Genomic DNA, 12,073 nt, shown 5'->3' on the forward strand with positions numbered 1-12,073 from the left:
ATATGTACTGACCTGTTTTTTATTTATTCATCAAAAATAAGACAAATTCCATGAAATTCTGCGTTATACAGTAAATTCCGTTTTTATGACTGGATTCCGCGATTCCGTCCATGTTTTCTGCATCGCGGAAATCATAGGGCCCTACTAATGTAGCAAACGAATATGATGAGCTCATTGTGAGAGTAAAAGACGCGGACATTGTTGTTTATTTACTTAGCATTGAGTCTCTCCAACTTAGCATCCAACGTAGCGTTAAATTACCATTCAACAGACTCAAGCCACCACCGCACTGCCGTCTATTGGACTGCAAAAAGATACTAACTTTTCAATCTGCTACGTTACTGACTGTACTGACGAACTATGCTGACACCCTGTGTGTGCCGCAACAGGACGCGACAAAGCGACCATTGAAAATCATTTGAACTTTGTGACAGCACGTCATAAATAGAATGAGGTATCAGTTTACTGCATCCAGTGTAGACAACATCACTGATTACAATGGGTTCTATTCCACACCGGACGCAAGCGGCGCAGCGCGACAAAATACAATAGAATTCTATTGTATTTTGTCGGGCCGCACTTTGTGATGTGACCGATGTGATAAGCATGAGTTCTGGGATGCGGCCGGTATAAACAGCATTGACTGAATGGCCACGATCAGCTCCGGTGGCCGTAACACAGGCTTTAATGCGCCGCAGACGCGTGCCATGATGCGCAGATCAGCTCTAGTTTCTAACGTCACTGAATCTGCCATCCATTCATCATATCATCATGCAAAACTAAGAATTAGAATCACTGTAATGTGACGATCAAATATAGGTGCAGGCGGATAATTTGAAGCAGCGGATTCTGGTGAAGTTTGAGCTCATCCACGGCATCTCTACACTACACTGACCTGGGTCGCCAGTAGCAAACAATGGAGCGTGCTCTGCTGGACAAACTAAGTAATTACACCATTCAGAGGCATTTAATCTGCGTTACATGTTCTGTAAAAAAAAAAATTCCATATCGGCAGCATATTTGCCGATACCGATATATCGGCGACGGGCTCATATCGGCCGATAATATTGGCTAAACGATATATCGGTCGGGCTCTAGACAGCATCACCGATTATAATGGGTTCTATAGTATTTTGTCGCATCATGCCACGCTGCTCGTGTCCAGTGTAGACACGGTGTAAGGCTTTGTTTTTTTTTTTTAAACCTTAAAAAAAAAATAATAATTTAAATATGACACTTATATCAGCATCACCGATTATAATGGGTTCTATAGTATTTTGTCGCATCATGCCACGCTGCTCGTGTCCAGTGTAGACACGGTGTAAGGCTTTGTTTTTTTTTTTAAACCTTAAAAAAAAAATAATAATTTAAATATGACACTTATATCTAACAAATGTAATGCTTTTGTCTCTTATGCTCAAAATATAGCAAAAACAGTAATATTGTGAAATATGAATACAATTTTAAATAACTGTTTTCTATTTCAGTTATGTAATTTTAAAATGGAATTTATTCCTATGCAGGCAAAGCTGAATTTTCAGCAGACATTACGCCAGTCTTCAAACATGTCTTAATATTATCAATGTTAAAAACAGTTGTACTGCTTAATATATTTGTGGAAACCAATATATTTTTTTCAGGATTCTTTCAAAATATTTATTTTACTTATTTAACATAGGAAATATTTATTTTTGAAAAGCTACTCACACACATGCCCAACCATCACAACTGCTATCAATTCCAAGCAAACAAATATGATAGGTAATGGATTAATCATAACATGTGCTATGAAGATTCTTGCCACATCATTTCAAGCCCCAAGTGCCACCCAACACAGTCCTAGACATAATATAATTTAAATATTAAATAAATGTTCTTTCTTTTTCGAAAGCCTTGTTTTTCCATCTACCCATCATCAGCTTTACAAGTTGTAAAATGTCAGTGCTGTTGCTACTTTCACTTGTCTTATGAAGTTCATGGACAGTGCATGTGTAGAATTTGTACATGAGTGATCAAGAACCCATGGGTAACAGCTAAATATCTGCAGGCAGCTCATGTACTTCACAAAATCTGCGTTCATGAATCTAGCATAAGAAAAACACAAGCAGAGTGGAGCTAGTTACCACAGAGGAACCCACTGCCAAAGTCTAGAGGATTTTACACAGCACTAGATAAAACACAAAATTAGTTTTTGTAACAAGATATTACATTGGGGTAATTGGTGTATAGAGACCATCCAGGAGATACTTAAAACATAACATGCAAAACGAACAAGAAATTTCCACCAAAGGTAGACTTGTCCTCTACAAGAGAGATAGTGGAGGATGCCACGGAGGTGTAAGGTGTGTCCTCCTCCCCCTCTCATCCTGTTTAGACCCGGTGTGTGTTTGTTCAGCTGGGTCCCAAACACAACCAGCCGTCTGCTGCTCCCCGAGGACAACCAAGGGAGGGGAGGACCAGGAGGAGACAAAAGGCAAGCGTGGCTGGAAAGGAGAGCCTCTCAACGGGCACAAAGTGACGCTCTGAGTGGGGGTGGGTGGGCGGTTGTTGTTGGGGGTGTTGTTGCCGGAGAGGTGGCAGCTGAAGGGGACGAGGGAGAGGGAGAGGGAGAATGAATAAATATGAATGAGAGAGGGCGGCTGTCCTTCCACAGGACCCCCATGACCCAGTCAGGGGAACAGACCCTCTTTTTCTCTGTCTCTATCTACCTCTCGTACTCTTCGGCTGAGTGAATTGGCAGCAAGGTGGGGGCACAAGAGCACATACAAATATGGATGCAAGAACACACAAACACATTCAGAGAGTCTGTCTGGCACTTGTAGCCACTGTCTCCAATCGAGGCCACACGCTACAGTGAGTAAAACCGGTAATGACGATTAGACGTACATGTGTGCGAGTGTGTATGCTGAGCGTGAGTGTTGGGGGGGCTTCAAAAACCAATGCTTTCTATCTAATTTATGAGGTGAGGGGTGTCGGGAGAGAGAGAGAGTCTGACATAGGAGGTTCTGACAGTGGTTCCTCCATCCAGGATTTCTGGATCGATTCTGAAGACATATAATCATTGATTCGGGCATGGTCTATGAAAGATGTGGGTGTGTGACATGGATCCTCACAGCTACACCTCCAAACAAAGACTTAAACATTGAACACTGCTATATATATTTATCTGTAAATAATTCTATCAAAAAATAAAAATATAAAAAACACAGATATAAAATTTTACACATACCAATAAATAAATAGATAAATAATTTATTCAACATGTAAAATAATAAGCAAATTCTAGATTTTTACTTTCATTTTGTTTCTGTATTTTGATAAAATCCTATACAATTAAAATAAATATTAATAGATAAATAATTATATTTAATTTGTCCTAAAATAGTGCACACTAACAGACCCCACAGTGTTAGTGTCATATATTCAGAGCATTTGAAGAAATAGATTGCATTGCTTTGCAATGTGTTATGAATATTTTTGTTGTTCGAATTATTATCTGTTTGCCTTGTTATTTCTATTATTGCTATAGTGATGCTAGAACACTTTTATCTAAATCACAAAATACACCCATGAGGAGGGGGACAGAGAGAGAGTGTCAGTTGAACAAATAGTGGATGAAAGGATGCGGGACAAAGGATAATAAGACTGCTGGTGCCACAAACACTCACACTTTTTCTTCCTTAAACACACCCGCGCACACACGCATGACTGACTTATGTGTGGAAGCCTTCGCATGTCTGTATGAGACGCAGACACCATGTAAAATGGGTTTCAGTCCATGTAAAACATGCAGCTTCAGGGAAAGGGAGGGAAGAACGAGGTAGAGAGAGAGAGAACTGAAGACACTTTACTGCTTCTCTCTGGCGCTATATCTGTCTTTCTCCCTCACACACACACACTGGCCAGAAGGCTAATTACTCTGCCTACTGTCTATGTTCAACAGCAAGACAGCATCAGACACAGTCCTGGTCCAGCCAAAGGCCACACACACACACACACACACACACACAAAGGCCCATCATCCACTAAGAGTTCTACTCTGAACCACTACAGAAAATAAGACAGGCAGGGAATGCTAATGCTAATAAGAGTTAATGCAGAGCTAATGATAATAAGAGTTCAGAATTCACATCTATTAGACAAGATGCACTTACAAACGACACAATAAACATGCCAAGTACTATATATACAGTGGTGTGAAAAGGTTTTTGCCCCCTTCCTGTTTTTTAAATTTTTTGCATATTTGTCACACTTAAAAGATTCAGATCATCAAACTAATTTTAATATTACACAAAAGATAATGCAAGTAAATACAAAATGTAGTTTTTAAATGATGATTTCATTTATTAAGGGAAAAAAGCTGTCCAAACCTACGTGGCCCTGCGTGAAAAATGAATTGCCCCCTCCCGATAAATCATGAAAGGACTGCAATTAACCACATTATTTTAGAAAGCCGAGTTAAATTTCACTAGCCACACCCAGGCCTGATTACTGCCAGACCTGTTGAATCAAGAAATCACTTAAATAGAACCTGTCTGACAAAGGCATTTTGCATTTACTTGCATTATCTTTGTGTAATATTAAAATTTGTTTGATGATCTGAATCTTTTAAGTGTGACAAATATGCAAAAAATTTAAAAAACAGGAAGGGGGCAAAAACCTTTTCACACCACTGTATATATACAGTATATATGTGTATATATATATATATTAGGGCTGTCATCGTTAACGCGTTAACACATGCGATTAATTTTACAATCCTTAACGCGTTAAAATAATTTAACGCAATTAATGCAAAATTACTGAAGCACAATTTCTATTCTAACCCTTTATCCCAATTTTACTACTCTGCATGCGATTAGATCATTTTAAGCTGCTAAACTTTGGGAAAGTTTTCAGTCCAATGATCCAGTAAGTGAATGCATTCAAACAATCCGTCCAAAACAGCGCTAATATAAAGGAAACCAGGCTGATTACATCAGCGATTGCAGAGATAACAGAGACTCGCGTTGCGTTTTAAGTGAATTATTCATTCCAGTGTGTTTCGCTTTAAAACACGAGCGCTGTCATATTCTGTGATTGTCTCTGAAGAGCCCGAGCCCTAACACGTTGCGCTGTGTGAAGTACAGACTGAACGGATTGTCAACATCCCACCGCTGTATGGCCAGACGAGACGCAAACTTCGTTTTCTCGACTTGATAACAAGTCTTGCTAGTAAAGTTTTGATGGATGAAGACTGCGATCAAGGTAAAGACAATTGCGGTGGCGTACAGGAGTCGTACAGTAAGTACGCGTGAGTCCGATATAAATAAATGCGTGTATGAGTGCTCTTGACGCACTGATCGCACATTGTATTTATGCACAGGCACAGACATTTTCGTACATTCAGGTTGTTTACACACACATTCACGATAATGTTTTGATTTGTCATGTTTATGTTGCTGTGTTTAGTTATACGGAACTGATCCGTGTACTGTAGTAGATATATGCAGTCAGCAGGCGGTTGGTTTATGGGTTTTTGGCATCTCCATGTGGTCCTGTTCGGTATCTTGAAAAAAAGCTTGCAGAAAATATAGATTTTTGAGAATCACCCTTCAATCTTTTGGTTTACTTTGCTGGATATAGCAAATTATGACAAAATAAACATTTGAAACAAGATAAATGGTCTATGCTTAATTTCATGAAGTGTGCGATTAATCGCGATTAATCACAGAAAAAGGATGTGATTAATCAGATTAAAAATTGTAATCGATTGACAGCCCTAATATATATATGGGCCATTCTACAGAATTGGTCCAAAGTCAGTCAAAAACATCTTGAAATTTTTTTGTCTTTTTCCAAAAAAAAATTGTATGTATGCAAATTGTATAATATCCAACGTACACATTTCTAGTAATTGTGCAGTTAATTCTCATATTGTATTTTCAGAAAGTTTTGGAATATTTATCCTCTCCACAAATTTGTCACTACCGAAACAGTAATAATAATTTAATTAGAAGGGTTACATTGACCTATTAAGACTTTGCTTACATCTACATTGTAAATATATTTTTTTCAGAGGTAAATCAGTAACAATTACATTTGCAACAATATTTCAAGTGTAATTTATGAGATTTTTCTTTGTAAAAGGTAAAAAGTTGATCATACTGAGTTCAAAGTTAAGGATTCATTAGTCTGAATATACATTGAACTAAAAACTATCATAACATCTTAGTTGATAATTCAGTATACTTTATTTTTGACAAAACATCTCATGTTTCGGTAGTGACTGCACATTTTCGGTAGTGACAGTAATGCTCTGGTTGCGACCACATCACATTACAGAATTATAACTTGCATAATAAAACACTACTAAAACATACTAAAATACTCCATAACTGTACAAAAATTTTGTTTATTTCCCCCAAATATGAGGATTATGTGTTCTCTTTTATAACTACTGAAACATTGATGACATATTTCGGTAGTGACACTTTTATGGGATAACACCCAAAAAACAAAGATAATAATAATTCCTTACATTTATATAGCGCTTTTCTGGGCACTCAAAGCGCTTTACATAGAAAGGGGGAATCTCCTCAACCACCACCAGTGTGCAGTATCCACCTGGATGATGTGACGGCAGCCATATTGTGCCAGAACGCCCACCACACACCAGCTTATTGGTGGAGAGGAGAAGAAGTGAAGAAGCCAATCAGTATATATGGGGATGATTAGGAGGCCATGATGGTCAGAGGCCAATGGGCAAATTTGGCCAGGATGCTGGGGTTACACCCCTACTCTTTTTCGAAGGACATCCTGGGATTTTTAATGACCACAGAGAGTCAGGACCTCGGTTTAACGTCTCATCCGAAAGACGATGCTTTTTGACAGTATAGTGTCCCCATCACTATACTGGGGCGTTAGGACTCACATAGACCACAGGGTGAGCACCCCCTCTTGGCCTCACTAACACTTCTTCCAGCAGCAACCTAGTTTTTCCCAGGAGGTCTGGCCAGGCTCAGCCCTGCTTAGCTTCAGTGGGTAACCAGTCTTGTGCTGCAGGGTGATATGGCTGCTGGCTAAGATGTCATAACCGAAACTCCACCAAATGTTTCAGTAGTGACAATTTTAGATACTTTTGAACCTCTCTCAAAGATGCTAATCAGCCCATGGTTAGCTAGCACAGTTCTGAACAGTTGTACACACATACAAATTAAATATGGAATAACTCCCAAAAAAGTGTGCTTAGTTGCAGAAAATAGGTGTTCGGTAGTGACATTCCTTAGGCCACGTTCACACAGAAGCAGAATACGGTTATCAGTCCTATATTTGAGTACTTAATACGGTTACGCTCACACACAGTACGGTTATTTACGTGCGTGACAACCGCATTCTGTAACCAAACTCACACCCATAAATTTTCAGGACTCACAACCGCATTCTCAGAAAACACGCGCTGTGCGAATGGAACAGGACTGGACAACTAGTTGTCTGTCACGTCATACAGTGCGAGAGAGAGCCTCTCTTCTGCACAAACGTGTGTTTACCGTGAGTTGCGTGTTTTCATGTGTGTTTTCGGTAACTTGCAGTGACGGAGAAATGAGCTGAGTGTCATCTGAAAGTTTTAGATCCAGTCTCCACCGGAGCCGCTCCCATCAGTTTTGTGTTCTGCACACTCTCCACCCAAAATATAAAATCTGCCATCGGTTAATGAAGATTTGACTTATGAACTCGCGACTCGATTGGACTCTTGTTGCCATCTTTGATATTACTTTGGTCACTGTTGCTATAGTTACTGGTAAGGAATACGGGCTTGACTTTCATTGCACGGTCATACAGACAGTATTCAAGACGCTACTGTAAGTTGCTGTGTGAATGGGACATTTCAAAACTCACACCTGTAAGTAAATGCGGTTGTCAATCCCAAACACTGACAGTGTTAATGTAGCCTTAGAGTTACACACAGACTTTTCAGACTTTTGAACACATTTACCTCAAAATGATGGGGCCTATCTACTCACCCTGTAGCTATGAGAGAGAGACATAAATATTTCCTGATCATAAATGTAGGGGTGTAGTTAATTTCAGTCTCAGCCAATGGACTAAAACATGCACTGTTTCGGTAGTGACATGGAAAATGCGGGACATTTTTTTAAACAAAGTTTCATAATTTACAAAGAAAATATAAAATAAATATTTGTTTTGAACTTCACTTTTTAAAATAATCAAAAAGATATTTTTAAAAACAACAATTTCAACAATAATTTTTTTAATTATTTCAATATCATTTTCATAAGTTGAAATTTAGGGGTTAGGGTTTGGGACAGCCACCTCCCAATTGAAAGTACCCAATAAATTATGATTTTATATATATTAAGCTTACTAATATTTTAAATATTATTGTGGGTTTCAATAGAGAATAGAAGGATCTCACCGGCTATCTAAGATTTGACTACTTAAATGCTTTTTAAATGTGTTTTTTGGTTGTGGGACTGCGGTTTAGACCGATATTGGCCATTCTACAGAACTGGTCCAAACTGCTGTCCCACAACCAAAAACACATTTAAAAAGCATTTAAATACATATATTCAGGGTTGCTCAGCTGGAGTGAGACTTCAATGGCTGAATCAATCAAATACCCCAAGCTGGATCCAACAGTTTATTTTTAATTTCATCTTAATACTATAAATCCCCATACAATTAATGTTGTATTAGAAGCACTTTTTAGAAATTCTCCTTCCATCTATGCTGATTAGATGTCTAATATTACTTCTAAGGTAATTTACCATCAAGTCAGATTTTTGAATGGCTAATTTATTAAGAAAATAAATGTAAAATATTTATGTGTGGCAAAAAGTGTATAGCATATAAATGTTACTATATAAACTGCATATAGCTTGTCTGTCTACAGATGTAAATCTGAGAGGCGGTTTTAAATCACTAAATTATAGACAATAAAAAACCCAACAGCAATCTAGATGTTAACATGCCACCTGTAGGAACACACATTAGGGCTGGGTATAGTTAAAAAAATTTCGATACCGATACTAGGGATGCACCGATATGAAAATTTTGGCCGATACCAATAACCGATAAATCTTTATTTTTGAAAGCCCGTTCAACTTGACGCGGACCGAAGGTGCAGTGCAGAACGATTGGTGTATTACAGTACCTCGAATCGCTTTCGCGGATGTCAAACACCGATAGATCTGTGCCGCGCCTCTAGTCGAACACACCGGCTAGTGCTGCAGGCTTATTGGCTCACTGACGCTGATGCGATTAACCCCTTAGGTATCGAAATTTGGTACCGAACGACGAGACGTTTTTCGATACTTGATGGTATCGAGGCAATTCGGTCGGTGCCTAAAAAGTATCGAACTCGATACCCAGCCCTAACACACATACACTCCTCTATAAACACTAACTGTCATTTATTTTTCCCTGTAAATGCAGTAGGGTTAGTCCCATTCCAGTTACTCTTCTTTTAAAAATAATTCATTCAATTTATTTACTCATAAAAATGCATATTTTAGTCTAAATTTAGGCCCCCATTTCTCTGCTGCAATACAAACACTACTGTAAGTGACATTACTGACAGTGCACAATTGACAATGAAATTATCACAAACCATAGCGGTCCGGACAAACAGAACATTTACTTGCATTTGGCACAAATGTTGGCACTAATTTGAACGAAGTGTCCATAGAATGCAGTTCCTTACAGGGGTGCAAAATGAATCTGCTCCTGCCCTAATTGTAAAGCAAAGCGTGATTGGTTATAGCGATAACATGCTACGATTGGTCAGCGAAGTGTGGCTGTTATCTGACTGGCTTGAGTAGACGGTGGGTGGAGTCCAAGCATTTGTGGATTGTCAGCGTCTTGACGCTAGAAATGTTTCAAAATCCACAAATGCACAGCGAGCGATCCACAAATGCATGTAGCGATCTACAAATGTACAGGACGCGATCCACAAATGAACGGCAGGCAAAGTTGTGTTTGTGACGTAAAAATGTATTTGTGAATGTTTTTTATTTGCAAATCTCATTTTATTTATTTGTGAATTTAATTAATGTTTGTGAAACTCTGAGATTTATTTGTGAATCTCATTCTATTTATTTGTCAATATGTTACTTATGTATTTTTTGTCAATCTCTTTACATTTATTTGTGGATAATAATCTATTTATTTGGAATAATGCAAGAATTCTACCCCCATACAAATGGCATGTGTTAATTTTGTGCCTTGGTTGGTGTTCTGGGAACACAAACATCTCTCTCACCTCAGTTTTTTCATGTTCTGTTTACTGGTAGACATAGCGAAGGGCTGGGCGATATGGCCAAAAATATTTTCAGAATATTTTTTTTTCATATATAATATTGATATTTATCACAATATTAATTTACCATTTATGGGGAAGGAAATGCTTTCCACATGTTTGTTAGGCCTTAAGAATTAATGTAAAGATAATTTGTTTGGTCACAATTAAACTCCAGAGCTATCTTTTGATTTAAGGCCCCATGAAATCTATTTTATTTTCCTGGATTCTGTGTTTTATGAATCAATACAAATTTATCATAATATCAAATGGTGTCTAATTAAATTAATTAATACAACTTTAACAATTTAATCAATCTTTTAAAATGTAATGAAAACATAATTAATTTACAACAAGAAATATTTTTATTTTTTGTCAAATAAGATGCTGCACAACAGCACTGTATAATTGTATAAATTAATGAAAAAATACCTTGGTTGGATATTCCTTAAAAATATTACTACTACTACTACTACTACTACTACTTGAGAATTACATTTTAGTATACTACAGTAATCAGTCTGGCAAGTAAACGAAAAAATGTACTAGCCAATGGCGATTCAATTGCCAAGGTGTTCGTAGAGGGCTGTGTATATAATTTTAATGCTATGGCCTTTGTGTATATATTTAAAGATGTGCATCTTTAAGCATGACTGTTGAAAATGAAATAGTAACACTTTAAAATAAGTCCATTTGTAACATTAAGATTAATGAAAGCTGCGTAATGAAAGTATTTTTCCTTGTTATAGTGTGTTAATTTCAACATTTTTGTTATTATTATTACTACTACTACTAGCATGGTTCAGTACTGTTTTTTTAAATAAAGCATTATTTTAGTTTTTGTTCAGTATCCATTTTAAAAACTATCGGTTAATTAATCGGTGTCGGCCAGTGTGGTCCAACCTAGCTATTTTTTATCGGCAAAATCCACTATCGGTCGACCTCTACACAGAACACTGTTATTTTTAACTGAAGCAAGTGGCTGCTGCGTGCATGGTTTGGCATGGCAGAATGCCAGCAAAGAGCGCTGCATTTATCATCTCTAAAAGACATCTCAGTCCATCGCAATCTCACAAATCTCTGTTATAACACAATAAATATATGCATAATAAATCTTTCATAATGTCTACAATTCGTGTGTTATAATGAGAGGATTCATGAGCACACAAATTTCAGCACTGCATTGCTCAACGCTGCAAACACGTGTTATAGCCTAAATAGAAACTCTGCATAGGCTTGCACCTGTTAATCGTTTATATTTTATATTAGTTCATGTTGCTTTTGTGCAATAGATGAATAACAATTTATTTGTTTTAGATATTTTATGTTTAGATATTTCTATTTTGCGGGAGTTTTTTTTTTTTTACAATCTCTAGATTATAAAACACTGCATTCTGTCAGCAATGTAACGCGGCAGTAATAGAGACCTCGGCTTGTAACTATACTCTAATTACTATTTTGAAAATTATAACGCGTTAAATGACTCCGTTACTAAAAAAGTAATCAAATTACAGTAACGCGTTACTAAGTAATGCGTTACTGCCCAACACTGCTGTTAAAGGGATAGTTCACCCAAAAATGAAAATTGTCATCATTTATTCAAGTTTTTCGAAATTCAATCCTTGATTAAAATTTCTCATAAGCTTAATTGATTTGGTCTAAAGAGAGAAGAATTAATGAAATTTTTTTTGAAGACTACATATAAAATAGCTACCAAAATAAATGTTGGTAACTGCAGTTTGACAAAGTAATGACTAAAAGTTGACAAAAATGCAA

Source organism: Sinocyclocheilus grahami, unplaced genomic scaffold (genome assembly GCF_001515645.1).
Source record: "Sinocyclocheilus grahami isolate Dianchi unplaced genomic scaffold, SAMN03320097.WGS_v1.1 scaffold92.1, whole genome shotgun sequence".
NCBI classification, from domain to species: domain Eukaryota; kingdom Metazoa; phylum Chordata; class Actinopteri; order Cypriniformes; family Cyprinidae; genus Sinocyclocheilus; species Sinocyclocheilus grahami.